Here is a 22,707-nt window from a genome sequence, read left to right on the forward strand (position 1 = left end):
TGCGATCGGCAGGGAAAGTTATGGCAACAGTTTTCTGGGATACAGAGGGTGTGATTCTGGTTGATTTTTTGGAGCAGGGATGCACAATAAATTCTGTTCAATACGTCACAACCCTCAAAAAACTTAAAGCACGTCTTCAGCGAGTTCGCCCAACAAAATCAATGGCAGATGTTCTTCTTTTGCATGACAATGCAAGACCACACACCAGTCGTCACACCTCTGACGAGATTGTCAAAATTGGATGGGAAGTTTTGCCTCATCCCCCATACAGCCCTGACCTGGCACCATCAGACTTCCATCTGTTCGGGCCACTAAAAGAAGCTCATCGTGGGATTCATTTTGAAGATGAGGAGGCCGTCAAAACATCCGTGCGTTAATGGCTTAGGAAGCAGAGCTGTGATTTTTACCGTGCTGGGATACATGCCCTTGTTCAAAGATGGACCAAAACTGTAGAGATGGGCGGAGATTACATTGAAAAATGACAAAATGATCCTCAATGTTGTGGTTTTCAACCTATGTAATTGCATTTAAATTTCCTGACAATTAAACGTAGAAAAAAAATAGGAGGCATTACTTTTTGACTGACCCTCGTATTACCTTACTGTTATGTTTAGCAGTGGAATGAAATAGGCCGAAGAAGGAAAAGAAGAAATGTTTTATCCGGTGACTGTATGTGCCGTACGTGTTGGGAGAGTTACGCAAGCGTCTGCTGCGGAACTGAACTGCAGGCCGAAACCCGCTCCGGACGGCGGCAGCCCCGGCGGGCTCCGCTCTCGACGGGTCGCGGGTCGATGCCGGTGAAACCCGTCGCCGGCGGGCGCTTTCTACGGCGCGCGTGCCGGCCGGCGATTTCGGGAGGCGGCGGGCGGCGTGGGAAGCGCCGGCGCATGCGCAGAGGTCTCCGGCACGCGACGCCGCTCTGCACTGTGCAGTCTGCCGCCCCCCTCCACAGGCCTCCAGCTGCTCCGCTTTCCAAATTGCGGCGGCCCGCCTGTGGACCGCGGGCTGCGATGCGACTGTCGCATGGGAGCTGGGTGGGGGGGGGGGGGGAGGAGGGGTGGCGGGGGAAAGCGGCCGCTGACGAGTCTGCACGCTCCACATCTGCATCCAGCGGGCCCGACGAACGGAATGCGCCGAGCTGGGAAGCCATTAACTCTGTGACATCATTCATAACCAAGTTTATCAGACGCGGCTATTACGAGGGCAACCACAAAAGTAAAGCCTCCTATTTTTTTTATAAGTACACACACCTGTTTATTTCTACAATGCTTCGCATCAGTTTACAGCTTAACATGTAGCTATTTTTCGACATACACTGCTGGCCATTAAAATTGCTACACGAAGAAGAAATGCAGATAATAAACAGGTATTCATTGGACAAATATATTGTACTACAACTGACCTGTGATTACATTTACACACCATTTGGGTGCATAGATCCTGGGAAATCAGTACCCAGAACAACCGCCTCAGGCCGTAATAACGGCTTTCATACGCCTGCGCATTGAGTCAAACAGAGCTTGGATGCCGTGTACAGGTACAGCTGCCCATGCAGCTTCAACACGATACCACAGTTCATCAAGAGTAGTGACTGGCGTATTGTGACGAGCCAGTTGCTCGGCCACCATTGACCAGACGTTTTCAGTTGGTGAGAGATCTGGAGAATGTGCTGGCCAGGGCAGCAGTTGAACATGTTCTCTATTCAGAAAGACCCGTACAGGACCTCCAACATGCGGTCGTGCATTATCCTGCTGAAATGTAGGGTGTCGCAGGGTTTGAGTGAAGGGTAGAGCCACGGGTCGTAACACATCCGAAATGCAACGTCCACTGTTCAAAGTGCCGTCAATGCGAACAAGAGGTGACCGAGACGTGTAACCAGTGGCAACCCATACCATCACGCCGGGTCATACGGCAGTATAGCGATGACGAATACGCGTTTCCAATGTGCGTTCACCGCGATGTAGCCAAACACGGATGCGACCATCGTGATGCTGTAAACAGAACCTCGATTCCTCCAAAAAAATGACCTTTTGCCATTCGTGCACCCAGGTTCGTCGTTGAGTACACCATCGCAGACGCTCCAGTCTGCGATGCAGCGTCAAGGGTAACCGCAGCCGTGGTCTACGTGCTGATAGTCCGTGCTGCTGCAAACGTCGTCGAACTGTTCGTGCTGATGGTTATTGTCTTGCAAACGTCCCCATCTGTTGACTCAGGGATCGAGACGTGGCTGCACGATCCGTTACAGCCGTGCGGATAAGATGCCTGTCATCTCGACTGCTAGTGATACGAGGACCTTGGGATCCAGCACGGCGTTCCTTAATACCCTCCTGAACCCACCGATTCCATATTCTGCTAACAGTCATTGGATCTCGACCAACGCGAGCAGCAGTGTCGCGATACGATAAACCGCAACTGCGATAGGCTACAACCCGACCTTTATCAAAGTCGGAAACCCGATGGTACGGATTTACGGAATTCTCTTCCTTACACGAGGCATCACAACAACGTTTCACCAGGCAACGCCGGTCAACTGCCGTTTGAGTATGAGAAATCGGTTGGAAACTTTCCTCATGTCAGTACGTTGTAGGTGTCGCCACCGGCGCCAACCTTGTGTGAACGCTCTGAAAAGCTAATCATTTGCATATCACAGCATCTTCTTCCTGTCGGTTAAATTTTCCGTCTGTACCATGTCATCTTCGTGGTGTAGCATTTTTAATGACCAGTAGTGTAATCACCATTTCTGGCGATGCTTTTTTGTAGACGCCGTGGCTGTTTATGTACGCCCATGTCATACCAGCTCGCCGCCATGCTGTTCAGAAAGTTATGAACCTCTTCTTTCACCTCGTCGTCGGCGCTGAACCGCTTTCCGGCCAAATGTTCTTTTAATCTAGGGAACGGCTGATAGGCACTGGGCACCAAGTCAGGACTATAGGGTGGGTGGGTGATTATGTTCCACTGAAACTGTTGCAGGAGAGCAACGGTTTGCCGGGCGATGTGTGGGCGAGCGTTGTCATGGAGAATGTGTACGCCCTTGCTCAACATTCCTCTTCTCCGGTTCTGAATTGCCCGTTTGAGCTTTTTCAGAGTCTCACAGTACCTGTCAGCGTTAACTGTGCTCCCAGTGGGCAAAAGTCGACTAACAATACTCTTTTCCGATCCCAAAAAACGGTTGTCATGACTTTACACGCAGACTGCAAACTCTCTACACTGCTTACGAACATTTTTGACATCCGTGGACGACTCACCATACAGGTCCGTCAACTGGCGATGGATATCAAACGGCACAGTGCCCTTTGGGTTCAAAAACTGAATAACTGCGCGCAATTCGCCCTTGGCGGTTAACATCCAACGGGAGCTCCATTCTCAACGGCTGCCGAGACTCAGCGCCTCAGCGCGGCGTGCGCAAGTTTACACACAGCGCGTGAAGCGCTCTTCATAACAGTGTCACCAACCGCCACACAAACAGAGTTCTGTACTTATAAAAAATAGGAGACCTTACTTTTGGGATTACCCTCGTTGTCAACTTGCTTACATTTCTTGAATACTGGCATTTTACCGCAGTTTCGTCCGCGTATGCATATTCAGCCTTGCGCCAAGATCTCTGGTCTCGAAACACGCTGGAAAAATTGCTGGCTCACTTCCGCCCTCATCCTCGCGAATAGTCTGATGCACCGAACTGTACAGACAACAGACAGATTGCGACACATACTCTTAAGACGTTCGTCGCCGCTTCACACATATCTGGGTGGCGGGTAAGTTTTGTGGGGGCTCCGTCAACCAAACATGGGTGACGCTCCTCTTGTTCAAGTTCATAGGATTTGCAGCTGGAATTTCCATAGGAATTTAATGAAGTAAGCGCTGAAATACAACTGTAGGATATACAACATAAACGTACAAACGATATACACATAATACTATACGTTATACTCATTTATATTTATGATAACATTTTACATTATGCTATGTCGCACGGTGTTAGTTAAAACACAATAAACACATTTGAGTTGATTTTGGACAATTAGATTCATAGTCGTAGTTTTTTAAAAATATTTTTCTTCATTCTTCGTATTCGGCTGTTTGCCTCCTCTTCTAGCAACATAGGGCGCACGTCCTTCGTATACGCTTGTGCAGCTGATTCTTACGAATCTCTGAAAGGTATGAAACCATCCCTGTTTTATTTCTACGAGGTGCGATAATAAAGTAATTAGACCGATGTGAAAAACAAATGTTGCTTACATTTTTTGTCAAGTTTAGTGTTGTCTCCTTCAAAGTAGTTCCCTTCTGATAGCACACACTTTTTCCAGCGCTTCTGCCATTGATGGTAACATTTCTTTAACTCATCTTCTGTAATATACTCCAAGTCCCTCGTCACAGCTTTTTGTACATATTGTATAGTTTGAAAATGGTGTCCCTTGACCGCCGTTTTGACTCTTGGAAATAGAAAAAAGTCGCACGGAGCGATATCTGGTGAATAAGGTGGCTGTGGCAGTACTGGAATTTCTTTTGAGGTTAAAAATTGCTGTACTGACAGAGCAGTATGGGATGGCGCATTATCGTTATGCAGAATCCAATTGTCAGCAATGTTGGCACGGACACGAAGAACTCTTTTACGAAGTCTTTCAAAAATGTCTTTGCAGTAATATTGGTTAACTGTTTGTCGAGGAGGCACCCATTCTTTATGAACAATTCCCGTGGAATCAAAGAAGCACACAAGCATGCATTTCACTTTTCACTTTGACATGCCAGCTTTTTTTGGTTTGGGTGATCCCTTTGAGCACCACTGCGAATTTTGGGGTTTTATCTCTGGATCCTACTGAAAAGACCAACTTTAATCACCAGTGATAACACGGCTCAACAATTCTGGATGGATTTCCTTTTGCTCTAACAGATCGGCTGCCACATTTTTCCGTGTTTCTCGCTGTTGTGGTGTGAGATTTTTGGGGACCATTTATGCGTAAATCTTTCTCATACCAAGATCTTCAGTTATTGGACCGTTTCTCGATTGATGTTCAGTTTTTCTGCAATCATTTTCATGGATAATCTTCGATCTCATCGTACCAGTTGACGCACCCCTGGCCCAGTTGACATCCGTCCGTGAGATTGAGGTCTTCGTCATCAACATCCGTTCTGCCTTCACTAAACATTTTATACCAACGAAAAACTTGAGCTCTTGACATAACCTCCTCTCCGAAAGCCTTCTGAAGCTTACCATAAGTTGTCCTCGCGTTTTCACCCAATTTAACGCAAAAAGAAGTGGCATACCGTTGCACAATATTATGTGGTTCCATTTCCGTGACGAGAGACACAAACACGTGTTAACTTATTACAGCACAACTCACGACTGAGTAGTTGCATCAATGTGTTGCTTGGACTAGAAGCAGCTTATAGACCAAGGTCAAAGATACTGTGCCTACGCAAGCCTGCAGGGTTGCCACATCTTGCAAAGAAAATCAGTCTCATTACTTTACTGTCGCACCTCGTATTACCGTCGACTACAGCATTTTACGCTCACAACAATTCGGTAACGAGACGTTCACGAAGTTTTCTTAATTCTATTTTTGAATTTGTGGCCCTCTGGTACGCGGTTTGAGCATTTACTATACTTGTCCCTAAAAGAAAAACGTAGTGCTAATTTCCGATGCCACTTGATACCCTTCCGTATCGTTGTGGCATATCTGGTCACTTCTGTCGATGCCAGTTTTTCCATTATTATATGCCAGTATCGCCAAATGTTTCTCTTTCACAGGATGGTCGCGATGTATAGAATCCGATCTTGAGGTCATAACAGATGCATGTTTTGTTGATAAAATCGTAACACGCGAATATCCGTCCATTTTAGCACCACAATACCTCTGTCATCTTCACATACTATCATTTCACCTCTCTTCAACGGGTATGACGTTACAAAACACGGTACAATTTTTTTCTATTTTGTTGTACCGTACAATTCCACTGACATGAGTTCTGAATTTTAGACATTTGACTGCTAATTCATAGTTCATGTAAAAGTTGTCGGCAAATCAAGTTCGTCCTTCATTTAGCAATGTAGCTGCAAGTTCAATGTGGACTTTTTCGGCCATGTCAACTTGCTTTCCTCCGCTGGAATCTTATCCAGAATATACTTTCGCAGACCAGGTATACCCTTAGGCGAAGCACCGGGAGTCGTCCCCTCGAAAGAACCATTGTCTCGTACAGTATGTCACCTGGTGAAAACACTTTTTGATAATTGCCGTACCTTTAGGAGTGATAAAACGTTTCCACGTCTGCTGCTCTTACCTACCGTTTCGTTATTTATGAAACGCAAGTTTGCTAACCGTAATTCAAAATGATTACGGTACATCTTGCTGTGCGGAAACAGAAAGTTGTAAACAGGGTCCGTGAACCAACATGTAACGAGCGGTGTCTGTACTATGCCTATCCAAATCACCAGTGCGATAAAGTTCTTAATTTCCTAAGAAATGGTGGATTTCTATCTGTTCAGTCGAGCATGTCAGTCGTGTTATGGTGATGTAGTTTTTGCTTTGCATATCTATCAGTCTCTGTGACTGAAAGGCTTACCACTTTGTCGCCTAACAATAGCGAAAGCACTTCATCGGTGCTAATATCAGACGGCAAAAGCATCAGAAGACCACCTTCTCCGGTGAACGGAAACGGCTGTTGCTATTAGCGAATTCGTTCCACTGGAAATTGTCCAATGACTCATCAACAGAGTTCAGTCCTTCGTCTGCGGTAAGTTCTTCCTACATGTCAAAGGTCTTTACTTGCATATGAGTCCATCCGTATCGAGGTCTGACCATGACGAAATTTTATTTATCATTTTTCGTCTAAAACGCACTGCTTCGTCATCACTACCCTCTTCACTTTCAGATATTCCTTTACGCCATCCAAGGAACATTTTGAGGATACAAGGGTCACTGATGGTTCAAATGGCTCTGAGTACTATGGGACTTAACTTCTGTGGTCATCAGTCCCCTAGAACTTAGAACTACTTAAACCTAACTAACCTAAGGACATGACACACATCCATGCCCGAAGCAGGATTCGAACCTGCGACCGTAGCGGTCACGCGGTTCCAGACTGAAGCGCCTTTAAACGCACGGCCACACCGGCCGGCCAAAGGTCACTGAGATGCGTCTCAAACAAAGTATGCTTCTCGACTTAATGTCGGAGAAGGGATGACTGCAATGATATCACAGGCAATCCACTAGCTGAAGTGGGTATCACTTTTTATTTTATTTTTTTTTTTTTCAATGAATCAAGGTTTCTGTGGCGTTAGATCACCGGCACGCACGGGCCCTCTCGTGTTGCTACTGCCGCTTACCGCTTTATTTACGATGCGACGGTCATATTTGGAACCAGCTTGAAACTCAACTCAGTCGCGCAGGGCGACGAACGTGTTAAAAGTATTCCAAGTCAACTGAATGCAGGAAAAAACACGTACAGGTCATTTTCGCACATTTTTACATGTCACCCCTTCCGAACATTTCTACGCGTAGCGCTATCCATGTTCACTTCCACAGTATTTTTATACAAATAATAAATCGCACATATACACAATTCGGTTGAAACTCCTACAGGCATTCCTGAGTTATTCTTTTACGTCACCCTCTTTCATTCCCACCATAAGCCATAGCCCAATAGATGAGCTATCATACTGAATTTTCAGAGAAAGCAAGCAGTACAAGTGCAACATTTGGTAGACACTGCTTCGGGTATTACAGAAAACTGCTGAACTGACACTGTCTTTGCACCATTACCCTTTCCCTAAAACCTCGACCTATAGGGGACGAACAGCGTCGGACTGTCACCATTCAGCTTATCGATTCTGAAAACTATCTATTCGATAGCATTATCAGTTGTTATCGAATACTTTTAGAAGTCACGGCTTTTCACCTCCACCCCTAGAGATGGTGTGGGTATGTTACCCACCACAGTATTTCTGTACGAATAATAAGTCACATGTACACAAAATATCGTTGAAATTCTCTTAGCTGTTCCTGAGTTGGCTTCTACGTCATCCCACCCCTACCTATTTGAGAAGTAGGTGGTTCTTAACCTAACAGTGCTTATTCCCAGTCAGTGGATGGTGTGTGTTCCAAATTTGATTAAAATCGATCCAATGTCTTAGGAGGAGATGTGGAACACATATTCTTTTTTTTCCCTTCTTTTTGTCATCACTCTTCTGACTGGTTTGATGCGATCCGCCACTAATTCCTCTTCTGTACCAACCTCTTCATCTCAGACAGACTAGCACTAGCAATCTACGTCCTCTATTATTTGCTGAATCTATTCCAATCTCTGTCTTCCTCTACAGTTTCTGCTCTCTACAGCTCCCTCTAGTACCATGGAAGTCATTCTCTCATATCTTAGCAGATGTCCTATCATCCTGGCCCTTCTTGTCGTCAGTGTTTTCGACATATTCCTTTCCTCTCCGATTCTGCGCAGAACCTCCTCATTCCTTACCTTATCAGTCCACCTAATTTTCAAAATTCGTCTGTAGCACCATAAATTCTTCGATTCTCTTCTGTTCCGGTTTTCCCACAGTCCATGTTTCACTACCATACAGTGCTGTATTCCAAACGTACGTTCTCAGAAATTTCTTCCTCAAATTAAGGCCTATGTTTCGTACTAGTAGACTTCTATTGGCCAGGAATGACCTTTTTGCCTGTGCTACTCTGCTTTTGATGTCCGTCACTGGCTATTTTGTTGCCTAGGTATCAGAATTCCTTAATTTCATCTCCTTCGTGACCATCAGTCCAAATGTTAAGTTTCTCGCTGTTCTCATTACTACTACTTCTCATTACTTTCGTCATTCTTCGATTCACTCTCACTCCATATTCTGCACTCATTAGACTGTTCATTCCGTTCAGCAGATCATTTAATTCTTCTTCACTTTCACTCAGGACAGCAATGTCATCAGCGAATCGTATCATTGATATCCTTTCACCTTGAATTTTAATTCCACTCCTAAACCTCTCTTTTATTTCCATCATTGCTTCTTCGATCTACAAATTGAACTGTAGGGGCGAAAGACTACATCCCTGTCTTACACCCCTTTTAATCCGAACACTTCGTTCTTGGTCGTCCACTCTTATCACTCCCTCTTGGCTTTTGTACATATTGTATATTACCCATCTCTTCCTGTTGCTTACCCCCCTTTTCTCAGAATGTCGAACATCCTGCACCATTTTACATGGTCAAACGCTTTTTCCACATCGACAGATCCTATGAACGCATCTTGATTTTTCTTTACTCTTGCTTCCATTATCAACAGCAAAGTCAGAATTGCCTCTCTGGTGCCTTTGCCTTTTCTAAAGCCAAACTAATCGTCATCTAACACCTCCTCAATTTCCTCTCCATTCTTCTGTATATTATTCTTGTCAGCAACTTGGATGCATGAGGTCTTAAGCTGATTGTCCGATAATCCTCGCACTTGTCCGCTCTTACAGTCTTCGGAATTGTGTGGATGACATTTTTTCGAAAGTCAGATGGTACGTCGCCAGACTCATACATTCTACACACCAACATGAATAGTCGTTTTGTTGCCACTTCCCCCAATGATTTTAGAAATTCTCATGGAATGTTATCCTGCTTCATTCGATCTTAAGTCTTCCAAAGCTCTCTTACATTCTGATTCTAAAATTGGATCCTCCATTTCTTCCAGATCGACTCCTGTTTCTTCTTCTATCACATCAGGCAAATCTTCCCACTGACAGAGGCCTCCAATGCACTCTTTCCACCTATCCGTTCTCTCCTCTGCATTTAGCAGTGGAATTCCCATTACGCTCTTAATGTTATCACTCTTACTTTTCATTTCACCGAAGGTTCTTCTGACTTCTCTGTATGCTTAGTCAGTCCTTCCGACAATTATTTCTTTTCCGATTTCCTCATATTTTTCATGGAGCCATTTTGTCTCAGCTTTCCTGCACTTCCTATTTATTTCATTCCTCAGCGACTTGTAATTCTGCATTCCTGAATTGCCCTGAGAATTTTTGTACGTCCTTCATTCATCGATCAACTGAAGCATTTCTTCCGTTACCCGTGGTTTCTTCCCAGTTACCTTCTTTGTACCTGTGTCTTTCTTTCCAACTTCTCTGATTGCCCTTTTTAGATATGTCCATTCACCTTCAACTATACTGCCTACTGAGCTATTCCTCTTTGCTGTATCTACAGCCTTAGAGAACTTCAAGCGTGCCTCGTCATCTCTTAGTATTTCCGTTTTCCACTTATTTGAATATTGATTCTTCCTGTCTCATCTCTTAAGCTTTAACCTACTCTTCATCACTACTAAATTGTGATCTGAGTCTATATCTGCTCCTGGGGAAGGCTTACAATCCAGTATCTGATTTCGGAATCTATGCCTGACGATGATGTAATCTAACTGAAATCTTCTCGTATCACTCGGCCTTTTCCAAGTATACCTCTTCCTCTTGTAATTCTTGAACAGAGTATTCGCTGTTACTATTTGAAATTTATTGCAGAACTCAAGTAGCGTTTCTCCTCTCTCATTCCTTGTTCCAAGCCCATATTCTCCTGCAACCGTTTCTTCTGCTCCTTGCCATACAACTGCATTCCAGTACGCCATGACTATATATCTTCATCTTCCTTTACGTACTGCATTGCCCTTTCAATACCCTCATATACTTTCTCTGTCTCTTCATCTTTAGCTTGCGACGTCAGCATATACTCCTGAACTATCTTGTCGGTGTTGGTTTGCTGTCGATTCTGATAAGAAAAACCCCATCTGAACTGTTCACAGTAACACACTCTCTGCCCTACCATCCTATTAATAACGAATCCTACTCCTGTTATACCATTTTCTGCTGCTGTTGATGCTACCATATACTCATCTGATCAGAAGTCCTTTTCTTCTTTCGATTTCACTTTACTGACCTCTACTATATCTAGACTGAGTGTTTGCATTTCCATTTTCAGGTTTTCTAGCTTCTCTACCGCATTCATGCTTATGACATTCCACGCCCCAACTCGTAGAAAGTTATCCTTTACTTAGTTATTCAATCTTTTTCTCATGGTCACCTCCCCCTTGGCTGACGCCTCTCGGATATCGGAATGGGGACTATTCCGGAATCTTTTGCCAATCAAGAGATCATCATGACACTTCTTCAATTACGGGCCACATGTCCCGTGGATACACGTTATGTGTCTTTAATGCAGTGGTTTCCATTGCCTTCTGCATCCTCATGTCGTTGACCATCGCTGATTCTTCCGCCTTAAGTGCCAGGTTTCCACCCCAAGGACAAGAGAGTGTCCTGAACCTCTGCCGCTCCTCCACCCTCTTTGACAAGGGCGTTGGCAGAACATACACACACATATATATACAAAGGTTTTCATAAATATATGTAAACAGGGTATTCATCTTGCCCTAGCTGTGGATTTTATGCAACCTGCAACACGATCAAAAACCACTGCGAGGTATTCATGTTCTCTCGCTGGCTACATGCGAATTATTATTTCCACAGAAAAACGCGTTCGAAGATCACTTTCGTTCGTTTTTCTTAAATAATTCGAAAACTTGGGCCTCTAGCAAAAATGTATCCTAGTACAATATTTAACTACATTAAACTTCCTAGCAAAAGGTTCTATTCTCTTTTCCTTAGGACTAATAGTTTGTGCGTACCGAGCGAGAGAATACCAAAGAATATAAAAATTTGGCCGTGGTATTTGAAGGAGTTGCGTAAAATCGATAGTTAGGGGCAGTTGAATCCCCTTGTATAGACTGCAATATGTTTCGAGGGATGACATCATCAAGCGAAAAATGGTAAAACAAAAATATTTAAACTTCCTGGCAGATTAAAACTGTGTGCCCGACCGAGACTCGAACTCGGGACCTTTGCCTTTCGCAGGCAAGTGCTCTACCAACTGAGCTACCGAAGCACGACTCACGCCCGGTACTCACAGCTTTACTTCTGCCAGTACCTCGTCTCCTACCTTCCAAACTTTACAGAAGCTCTCCTGCGAACCATGCAGAACTAGCACTCCTGAAAGAAAGGATATTGCGGAGACATGGCTTAGCCACAGCCTGGGGGATGTTTCCAGAATGAGATTTTCACTCTGCAGCGGAGTGTGCGCTGATATGAAACTTCCTGGCAGATTAAAACTGTGTGCCCGACCTGTCGCCAGACTTTGCCGTTTCCTCGTACTCCACACCTTCCGTTTAATGTGAACACATACCGAAAGAAACACCGGTGCACAGTATATGTTCCGCGACTTACTCCCTGTTGTTGTTGTGGTCTTCAGTCCAGAGACTGGTTTCATGCAGCTCTCCATGCTACTCTATCCTGTGCAGGTTTCTTCATCTCCCTGTACTTACTGCAACCTACATCCTTCTGAATATGTTAACTGTATTCATCTCTTGGTCTCCCTCTACGATTTTTACCCTCCACGCTGCCCTCTAATACTATATTGGTGATCCCTTGATGCCTCAGAATATGCCCTACCAACCGATCCCTACTTCTAGTCAAGTTGCGCCACAAATTTCTCTTCTCTCCAATTCTATTCAATACCTCCTTATTAGTTATGTGATCTACCCATTTAACCTTCGGCATTCTTCTGACGCATCTCATTTCGAAAGCTACTATTCTCTTCTTGTCTAAACTATTTATCGTCCACGTTTCACTTCCATACATGGCTACACTCCAAATAAATACTTTCACAAACGATTTCATAACAGTTAAATCTATACTCGATGTTACCTTCATTATTTCATCTCTCAAAGCTATCCATTCTTTTTCTACTGTATTTCTTTCCCCCAGTCTTGTCAATCATTCCCTAATGCTCTCCTTGAAACTCTCTACAACCTCTGGTTCTTTCAGTTTATCCAGGTCCCATCTCCTCAGATTCCTACCTTTTTGGAGTTTCTTCAGTTTTAATCTACAGTTCATAGCCAATAGATTGTGGTCAGAGTCCACATCTGCCCCTGGAAATGTCTTACTCCCTACTTAATATTATTCTGTCAAGATCATCTTTCCGTATACTACACAAGAAGCGTGAAATGTGATTTGCCTAAACGGCATGTAATACTTCACCCTACCTTTGTGTTTCGTGCAAGCCCCAGCGCCTTCAGATACCACGCACAACATACTCATATTCTCTCACTCGCTATGAGCAAACTATTATTCTTACAAATAAAACGAACAGGATCTTTTTGTAGGAAATTTAATGTAGTTAAATGATGTACCACGCTACGTTTTTGCTAGAAGCTGTAGTTTTCGTATTAGTCAAGAAATATCTATAAAGTGACCTTCAAATGGTTTTTCTTGAATAACTCGAAAACAGTGGTCTCCCGTGAAAACATATCCCAGTACAATAATTAACTACACTATGTTTCCTACAAAAAGGTTCTCTTAATTATTTTCACCTTTTCGTAAGACTAAAAGTTCGCGCTTAGCTAGCGAGAGAATATGAAAATCTCGCCCGTGGTTTTTCAGATCGTCGCGGGTTGCATAAAACCCAGCTGAATCACACTGTTTGTATCCAAGCAGCGGTCGATTCGTGACGTCATCCGACTGCTGCCTAAGATCACAGACTCGTGTCGATATATGTCATGGAGCTTGTAGCGGGGAGCAGTTGGCGCTCTTTGTTTTATTTAGCTGTAGGGCCCACAACTTGTGTAATTTCAGGGTTCTTCTTTTCTGTTAAAACTGTTTTTGTGCTTTTCAATTTCTCTGGCCTCTCTGCACCTCCTAGCATAGTAATTGTTAGATCTTGCTAAAACCAGTGTCAGAGAAACTAATTTGGTGGTTTCTCGCACCTCGCGTACGATTTGCTACTGTCGATTTATCCGTCTTCCCCACGTAATAATTGCTCTTGGTTTCCTTAAGGTGGGTGTACACTTGGCCGCAGGTACAAGGCATTTACCATACTTCTGCTGTGCAAGCGGCGGGCGAGGGTCCTTTGACGTGTTCAAATATTCGGACAGTTTCCTTGTTCGTTTAAACATTGCATCAATATTTTGAACCAAATGAACTGCATTGGCTGTAGAATATTTTATGTATAATTAAAAGTGTGACCGGTTTCTCGCCTCGGGTGACCCGTACAAATACTAAGGGAAAGCTTCTTTTGCAAAGAATCCTTAACGATGATGTAAACAACGATGTGATAGTGAAAACTAGTACTACAAAGCTAGTACTTAAAAAGATTCTTTTTACTAGGCCATCGCCATAAGAGAACTGCCTTGGAACCACTTCCCATCATTCGCTTGATGTTGTAAACAAATAGCGCGCTAAAAGCAGTAGTCCTTATTTAAAACGAAGGGGTGAAGGAGAACCAATAAAATCCGGATAAAAATTAAACGGGCCAAGCCAAGCAGGGAGGCGGTTGAGGAGCAGCAGGCGAAGCCAGTACTGACCGATGTCCACTGGGGAAGATGTTTGCAGGTGGCGTCAGATGCGATGGAAACAAAACGCACGCTATAGAGGGCGGCTGTACAGCTGCCAAATTACTTAAAAGATACGTAAAAGTATTGTGTCTTATGTATAAAAATTATGAAAGAGGACAGTTAAAATGCAACATATTAATAACGCCTGAGTGCCAATATAAATTTTCTCTTTCGCAATTACAGCTTATAAAATACTGTAAGTGGTTAGTTAAAATGTGAAATATTAATAAAGCCCGAGTGGTACCACAAATTCCCTCTTTCACAACTACAGCATCAGCATCATCCCTTCATGTCCTACAAAAATATAAAAAACTCTTCCCTTTCGATCTGAAAAAGAAAATAGTACAAACGTTTATACTCCAAAGCGTTGACTACAGCGATATTATCCCACAAGGCCTCTCTCAGGAAAATTGGCGACGTCTGGAACTGGTCACGAATGCTGGCGTCCGATATATCTGTGACGTTCGACTTTTTGATCACATTTCACCAGCGTATGCAAAATTGTCCTGGCTGCGTGCAGACAAACGCAGAGATTTCCATACACTCTGTGTCATCTACTGCCTTATAAATGTACACTGTCCCTCATATCTCTCCTCGTCCCTAACACTCATGTCGGAACAACATGACAGAAACACACGTTCCCATTATAATAAAATCCATTCCACTGCATCGCTCAGTCACCTTCTCCAAGTCCTTTACAGTAGCGGGAACCCGACTCTGGAATAACCTCCCTCGTTATGTTAGAGAACTTAAAAACATGTCCGGCTTCGAAAAACAGTTAATGACGTGTCTACTTAAGCAACAGTAATGCCTTCCTCTGTACGTGAATGCACTTCACCTCATTATTTCCCTCTTTCCCCCTCCTTAAATCTCCCTTCCCTAAAACTCGCTATACTAGTAAACATCTACTTTACTCACCAAGATATTAATGTACATGTGCACAAATCTTCATTACTATTGCCAATTTTTCTCATGTTTATCATTATTATTTGATTTTTTTACTGTTATTATTATTGCTTTTATCATAATCTGTATGTATAGCACCTGTTGTAAAAATACTGCCAGCATTTACTTTATTAGGTCTTGGTCACTACTCTTTATTCATATTGTCAGTAGAGTAATCTAATTTTCTTATTTAAACTATGGTCATGATGTAACTCTGATGTGTGAAATGCTGCATGTGTGGAACACTGGTCTGATGTAAAAGACGGCCTGATGGCCCTAATCTGATCAGGTTAAATAAATAAATAAATATTAGTGGGGAAACGTAAACGGCTAGTTTGGGAAACAAAAGGCTTGTGATGATAAAATAGCGGGCTATAGGAGTATAGTGATACTGACGAATACGAGGAAGCGGTATACACCGTTCGCTGGCCGCTGTGGCCGAGCGGCTCTAGGGGGTTTAGTCCGGAACCGCGCTGCTGCTACGGTGGCAGGTTCGAATCCTGTCTCGGGCATGGATGTGTGTGATGTCTTAGGTTAGTTCGGTTTAAGTAGTTCTAAGTTCTAGGGGACTGATGACCAGAGATGTTAAGTCCCATAGTGCTCAGAGCCATTTGAACCATTTTTTGAACACATCGTTCAAAATCTGAAAAACAACAAGTCTGCAGGCGAGGGCCAGATATCAGCAGAGAAGTAAACTACACTAAGAAATTTATAACCTCATCACAATGATCTGGAAAACTGAAAAACCACCTGAAGACTGGAAAACTACAACAATTTGGCCCATACGGGAGAAAGGAAACAAAATGGAATTTGGAAATTACAGAGGGATCAGTTTGCTGAAGATAACATACAGAGCTTCCTAGCAGATTAAAAGTGTGTGCCGGGTGGAGACTCGAACTCGGGACCTTTGCCTTTCGCGGGCAAGCGCTCTACCAACTGTTTTTTTTTTTATTTAAATAATTAATCTCATTTTGTTCGCTTATGTTCGTTGCATCTGCTCGGGGCGGACGTAGTAAGACAGCCGTTTAGTTCGTTGTTGATCCATTAACTCAGTTTTTTTTTTATTACAGGGGGCAGCTAACCCTGTGACCGATCACGCTGAGCTACCGTGCCGGCATACCAACTGAGCTACCCAAGCACGACTCACGCCCCGTCCTCACAGCTTTACTTCTGCCAGTACCTCGTCTCCTACCTTCCAAACTTTACAGAAGCTCTCCTGCGAAACTTGCAGAACTAGCACTCCTGAAAGAAAGGATATTGCGGAGACATGGCTTACAAGGGAAGGCCGCCAATTGTGAAATTCAGATTCGATTCATACTGCGCATAATAATAGCTCATGGCCAGAGCTGTAATGTGGCAAAGCACCAAGATGCACTTCTCAGCCGTTGTCGAGAAAATCGACAGTTAAAAGAAACCGTTGTGGTGAAATGCTCTCTACGATTAATAATGTTCTACAGCGTCGTGGCGCAGCGGTAAGCGCTCGGGTTCGTAATCCGAAGGTCGCCGGATCGAATCTCGCGCCCTGCAACCTTTTTTTTTTGGTATTTGTTTTTTGTAATTCAAATATATATAAATACGTATTCCGCAAACAAAGTTGTATTTCACAAATGTTATTAATTGTCTTCATAATGTTAACCACGTATAGTTAACGGAAGACGTAGAAACGATATTCCGAAACGGTTACGTATAGCGTAAGTCAAACGTTCGAATTAGAATAGAGACCCCACGAACACAAATTTGCTGTGGCAGGTATGAAATATAAACTCCGTTACTCGCTCGTTACACTTGAAGGACAGATGTTGAATGGGCCGAAACGAGCAGCCGCATAACAGCGTAGTTGCCTGCTAACTTCGAAAGAAGGTAGATGCGGTCCCTAGCGCAACTTATAACATCGTCGAAAATCAGTGCGGACGTGAGAGCTTTGGTACACACTGTTAAACAAACGGAAAAATGGAGGCGGTACAATTGGAGAGCGATCCGCCTTCACCAACATGCATAAGCAATTCATTAATAGTATATATATATATATATATATATATATATATATATATATATATATATATATATATATATATATATATATATATGAATTACAAAAAACTAATTAAAAAAATTGCATGGCGCGAGATTTGATCCGGCGACCTCCGGATTACGAACCCGAGCGCTTACCGCTGCGCCACGACGTTGTAGAACATTATTAATCGTAGAGAGTATTTCACGGCAACGGTTTATTTTAACTGTCGATTTTCTCGACAACGGCTGAGAAGTGCATCTTGGTGCTTTGCCACATTACACCTCTGGCCATGAGCTTTTATTATGCGCAGTATGAATCGAATCTGAATTTCACAATTGGCGGCCTCCCCTTGTTAGCCACAGCCTGGGGGATGTTTCCAGAATGAGATTTCCACTCTGCAGCGGAGTGTGCGCTGATACGAAACTTCTTGGCAGATTAAAACTGTGTGCCGGAGTGAGACTCGAGCTCGTGACCTTTGCCTTTGCCTTTGCCCGCGAAAGGCAAAGGCCCCGAGTTCGAGTCTCGGTCCGGTACCCAGTTTTTAATCTGCTGGGAAGTTTCATAACAGCGCACACTCCGCTCCAGAGTGAAAATCTCATTCTGATAACATACAAAGTTCTGTCAATTATCATTCTCGACAAAATTAAGCCTTACAGAGAAAACATTGTTCAAGAGTGCCAGGATGGACTTTGACCAAACTCTTCCACAAATGACAATCTGTTGACTATATGGCAGATCTTTGAGGAATACTGGGAACTTACCAAAAACATTCACTGATTGTTCATTGATTTCAGGCGAGCCTGTGGCAGCGTCTTTTCCGGCGTAACGACAAGAACATCAAGAAAGATACAGCAGAGGGGGCTGTGAGACGACGTCAGCCAATAGCACGCTCACTAGGACGACACCACGAGACGAGCGGCCTCTACACGAAGAGAATAAGAAGGACGCGCTGCCTAACCTCGGCTGCACTACAAACCTGGCACTAGGAGAGCCGCACTAGGAGAGGCGTGGCTTATCCATGTCAATCACTTGCAAGGCAGTTGTATATTTCGAAGGACACTGATTATTTGCATGTCTCCAATGGCTTGCGACACAACGTCCTACATCCGCACGTTAAGTATTGTTAATTCAATTACTGTAATAAACTCCATTAATATGATTCGCTTCTATGTTGTCTAGCTATCTGAGAAAACAGCTTCCTACCCATCCTATATTACACAAGTGGGCAGGATCCCACAGCATCTATAGATGTAGCCTCTACAAGAGAATTTAGGATACCCAGTAAAATAATTTTGATAATACAACTGTTCATGGATGGCTCACAGGCAGTGATGAAGTTCAGAGGATCCACATCCCCCAGCTTCCCAATCAAAACAGGCTTACGGCAGGAAGATGCTCTTGCATGTGTTCTCTTCAACCTTGCATTTGGGAAAGAGGTTTGAGAGAGTAATTTACTGCTATACAGTGATCTCCGATTTGTACACAGTGAAGTAAAATTCCTGGCATACGCAGCTAATATCATCTTGCACAGTGAAACAGAAGAAAAGCAGAAGGACATGAAAAGACCTCTGAGACACAGTGACAGCAACTTTGGACATTTGATAATGTGCTGGTGTAAAGGTTGCAAACAGTCATGGACTGTGCGGCTGATCCCGACGGATGTTCGCGTCCTTAGGATAATTTAGGTTGTAGCCACGGCTGCAAAATACTAACGCGAATTCTTTACAGACAAATGGAAGAATTGGTAGAAGCCGACCTCGGGGAAGATCAATTTGGATTCTGTAGAAATGTTGGAACACCTGAGGCAGTACTGAACCTACGACTTATCTTAGAAAATAGATTAAGGAAAGGCGAACATACGTATCTAGCATTTGTAGACTTAGAGAAAGCGTTTGAAAATGTTGACTGGAATACTCTCTTTCAAATTCTGAAGGTGACAGGGGTAAAATACAGGGAGCGAAAGGCTATTTACAATTTTTACAGAAACCAGATGGCAGTTATAAGAGTCGTGGGACATGAAAGGGAAGCAGTGGTTTGGAAGGGAGTGAGACAGGATTGTAGCCTATCCCCTATGGTATTCAATCTGTATATTGAGCAAGCAGTAAAGGAAACAAAAGAAAAATTCGTAGTAGGAATTAAAATCCATGGAGAAGAAATAAAAACTTTGAGGTTCGCCGATGACATTGTAATTCTGTCAGAGACAGCAAAGCACCTGGAAGAGCAGCTGAACGGAATGGACAGTGTCTTGAAAGGAGGATATAATCTGAACATCAACAAAAGCAAAACGAGGATAGTGGAATGTAGTCGAATTAAATCGGGTGATGCTGAGGGAATTAGATTAGGAAATGACACACTCAAAGTAGTAAAGGAGTTTTGCTATTTGGGGAGCAAAATAACTGATGATGGTCGAAGTAGAGAGGATATAAAATGTAGATTGGCAATGAAAAAGAAAGCGTTTCTGAAGAAGAGAAATTTCTTAATATCGAGTATAGATTTAAGTGTCAGGAAGTCATTTCTGAAAGTATTTTATGGAGTGTAGCCATGTGTGGAAATGAAACGTGGACGATAAATATTTTAGACAAGAAGAGAATGGAAGCTTTTGAAATGTGGTGCCACAGAAGAATGCTGAAGATTATATGGGTAGATTACATAACTAAGGAGGACGTATTGAATAGAATTGGGGAGAAGAGAAATTTGTGGCACAACTTGACTAGAAGAAGGGATCGGTTGGTAGGGAATATTCTGAGGTATCACCAATTTAGTATTGGAGGGCAGCGTAGAGGGTAAAAATCGTAGAGGGAGACCAAGAGATTAATACACTAAACAGATTCAGAAGGATGTAAGTTGCAGTAGATACAGGGAGATGAAGAAGCTTGCACACGATACAGTAGCATTGAGAGCCGCATCAAACCAGTGTCTGGAGTGAAGACCACAACAACAACAACAGTGTGTAAGCTTAGGGACTGATGACCTTAGCCTTAGCAGTTAAGTCCCATAAGATTTCACACACATTTGAACATTCTGAACAGAGACGGCAAAGACGCGAAGATCAATAGTAGACACTGGATGAACCGCACCTATCACGAGAGAGGCCACACACAGACTCGCAAGCAACGTGCCGCCAACGCCCTTTCGACCGTAAGTATTTAGACCACCGCTGCTGACCGGATTGTCTCAGTCGCTCAGTCACTACTCGCTGTCACTGACTCGACTATCTACTCCAGGTTGCCGTCTGTCATTCATTTGCAGAGTGGCACGGTTCCCCTAGCATTGGCCAAAAGTATCTTCCGCATATCGAAGTCAAAATGAGGGATCTTTGTCTGCCATCTGAAGGGCTGCTTCTTCAAATTTTTCCATTTAGAAATTCAATACAACTGCTCAAATTAGGTTCCCCGTAGCCACACCATCAGTTTGGTCATAGAATTTGTTATTCCCGTTAAAAGTAACCTGATGTGAGACATTGCTTAAAGAAATCTACCATTTCCTTAGAGAAAACAGTTTCTACCAGTGGCATCACCTCATTAAGAGTAACCATAATAAACAGTGATACAACATCAAAACTGAGCATAATATCATTTGGACTCAGCCTGAAGGATTTTACTTTTTCTCTAAAATGCCTAAAATCTGTAACTTAAGCGCTAGTTTTTCCCGTAAACTGTTTATTGCTAAATGAAACAAACAGCGCGGTGGTATGATGACGTCACGAGCCAATCGTTGGATCGATACATACAGGAAGTAACCCATAGAATTGAAGATATTTCTCTTGGCGAGTGAGAAAGATGTGCAGAACAACCTTACTTCAGAATTTACATCATTTGCAGACTAATAATTATAATTATTACAAGTCGTATATTTTTAGGTTGACTACTACCTCCGCGGTACAAGGGAGCAGTGGGAGAAAACAGTTCGACACCGATGGGTCGAAAACAGATCAAGGCGTTGGGGCAGGGTTGTACGGGGTTCAGCCAAGACTGGAGAGCAGCGTCTCTCTAGGGAAACTGGCCTCTGTATTCCAAGCCGAAATTACTGCAATCAGCACATGTGTGAAGGAGGAGAATGTGAGTGCGTGCTACAATGACCGTACCATCTACATCTGTTCAGACAGCCAGGCAGCCCCGAAATCATTGGCAGCTCCTGCAACGAGATCTAACATTGTTGCAGATTGCCACAGGGCTCTGGTGGAGCTAGGGGGAAGCCACTGTGGGTCCCTGGCCACTCAGGGATCTGTGGCAATGAACAAGCCGATAGATTGGCTAGATTGGGGGCAACAACTCCATTTATTGGACCGGAACCTATCTTGACAATCACCAAGGCTATGATCAAATTAGAACTACGGAACTGGCTTAGGAAACAGCACGTAGGATATTGGACCGAGGTCCGTAAACAAAAATATGGTAAGGTAATGATGCCCAAGCCATATTTTAAAAGAAGCTCTATAATCCTGGGATTGAACAGGAAAGAGGTCAAACTCATGACTGGACTGATGACCGGCCATGGGAACTTCAAAAAACTCCTACACACAGTGGGTATAATGGAAGAGGACCCTAAATGTAGGATCTGTGATGAGGGTGAAGAAACTGCATCACACCTAATCTTTGAATGCAAGGCATTGGAGAGTAAAAGATACAGAATCTTCGCGACAGCTAGACCTGAAGAAATTGTGTCTAACAAAAAACTGGTAGAGGGACTCCTTGCACTATTTAAGGGCACTAGTTGGCTTTACTAGATATACGGGGAGCGATACCGCACAATAAACCTAGTTTCGGTGCGAGCAGTGGCGGGTTAGACCTAAGCTGTTTTAGCTCTCCTGTTAAAATCAATCAGTCAATTAATCCGTGGTACAAGCAAGCAGTTAATGTTTATTTTCGCCGAGACAGCAGGTCAGGTGTTCAAGTGTGGACGCTTGAACGTAAAATGGTTGACATATACTAACAGGCACAGCGCGCATACTGGCGCAGTTACGACTGTGCAGAAAACATCAGGTCGTAAAGTCTGTGACTTGTTTGTGGGAAGACAAAAAACAGCCAACGCACTGACGCGCGAACTTGTTAAGGGACCGCACAGAAAAATCTCTGCACCATGCATAAACAGGTCGGCTTGCTGAGCTTCTTCGATCCTGTAACTGCTATCTGTGTATGTTACAGCCTCTGACAATGTCTCCAGCATTGGAAGACGAACCATGAGGGAGAGAATTATGCTTTGGAGTACAGTCTTATGCACATAAAATAAATATCAACAATATCACAAACACTGGCCGCGAAAGCCTACATTGTATCAGCAATAAGTGTTTTAATTCTATCGGGAGGTGAAGGAAAACTAATTATCACTTAATTAAGAGCAACTATGAAGA

The sequence above is a fragment of the Schistocerca nitens genome, chromosome 4 (genome assembly GCF_023898315.1).
Source record: "Schistocerca nitens isolate TAMUIC-IGC-003100 chromosome 4, iqSchNite1.1, whole genome shotgun sequence".
Classification (NCBI taxonomy): domain Eukaryota; kingdom Metazoa; phylum Arthropoda; class Insecta; order Orthoptera; family Acrididae; genus Schistocerca; species Schistocerca nitens.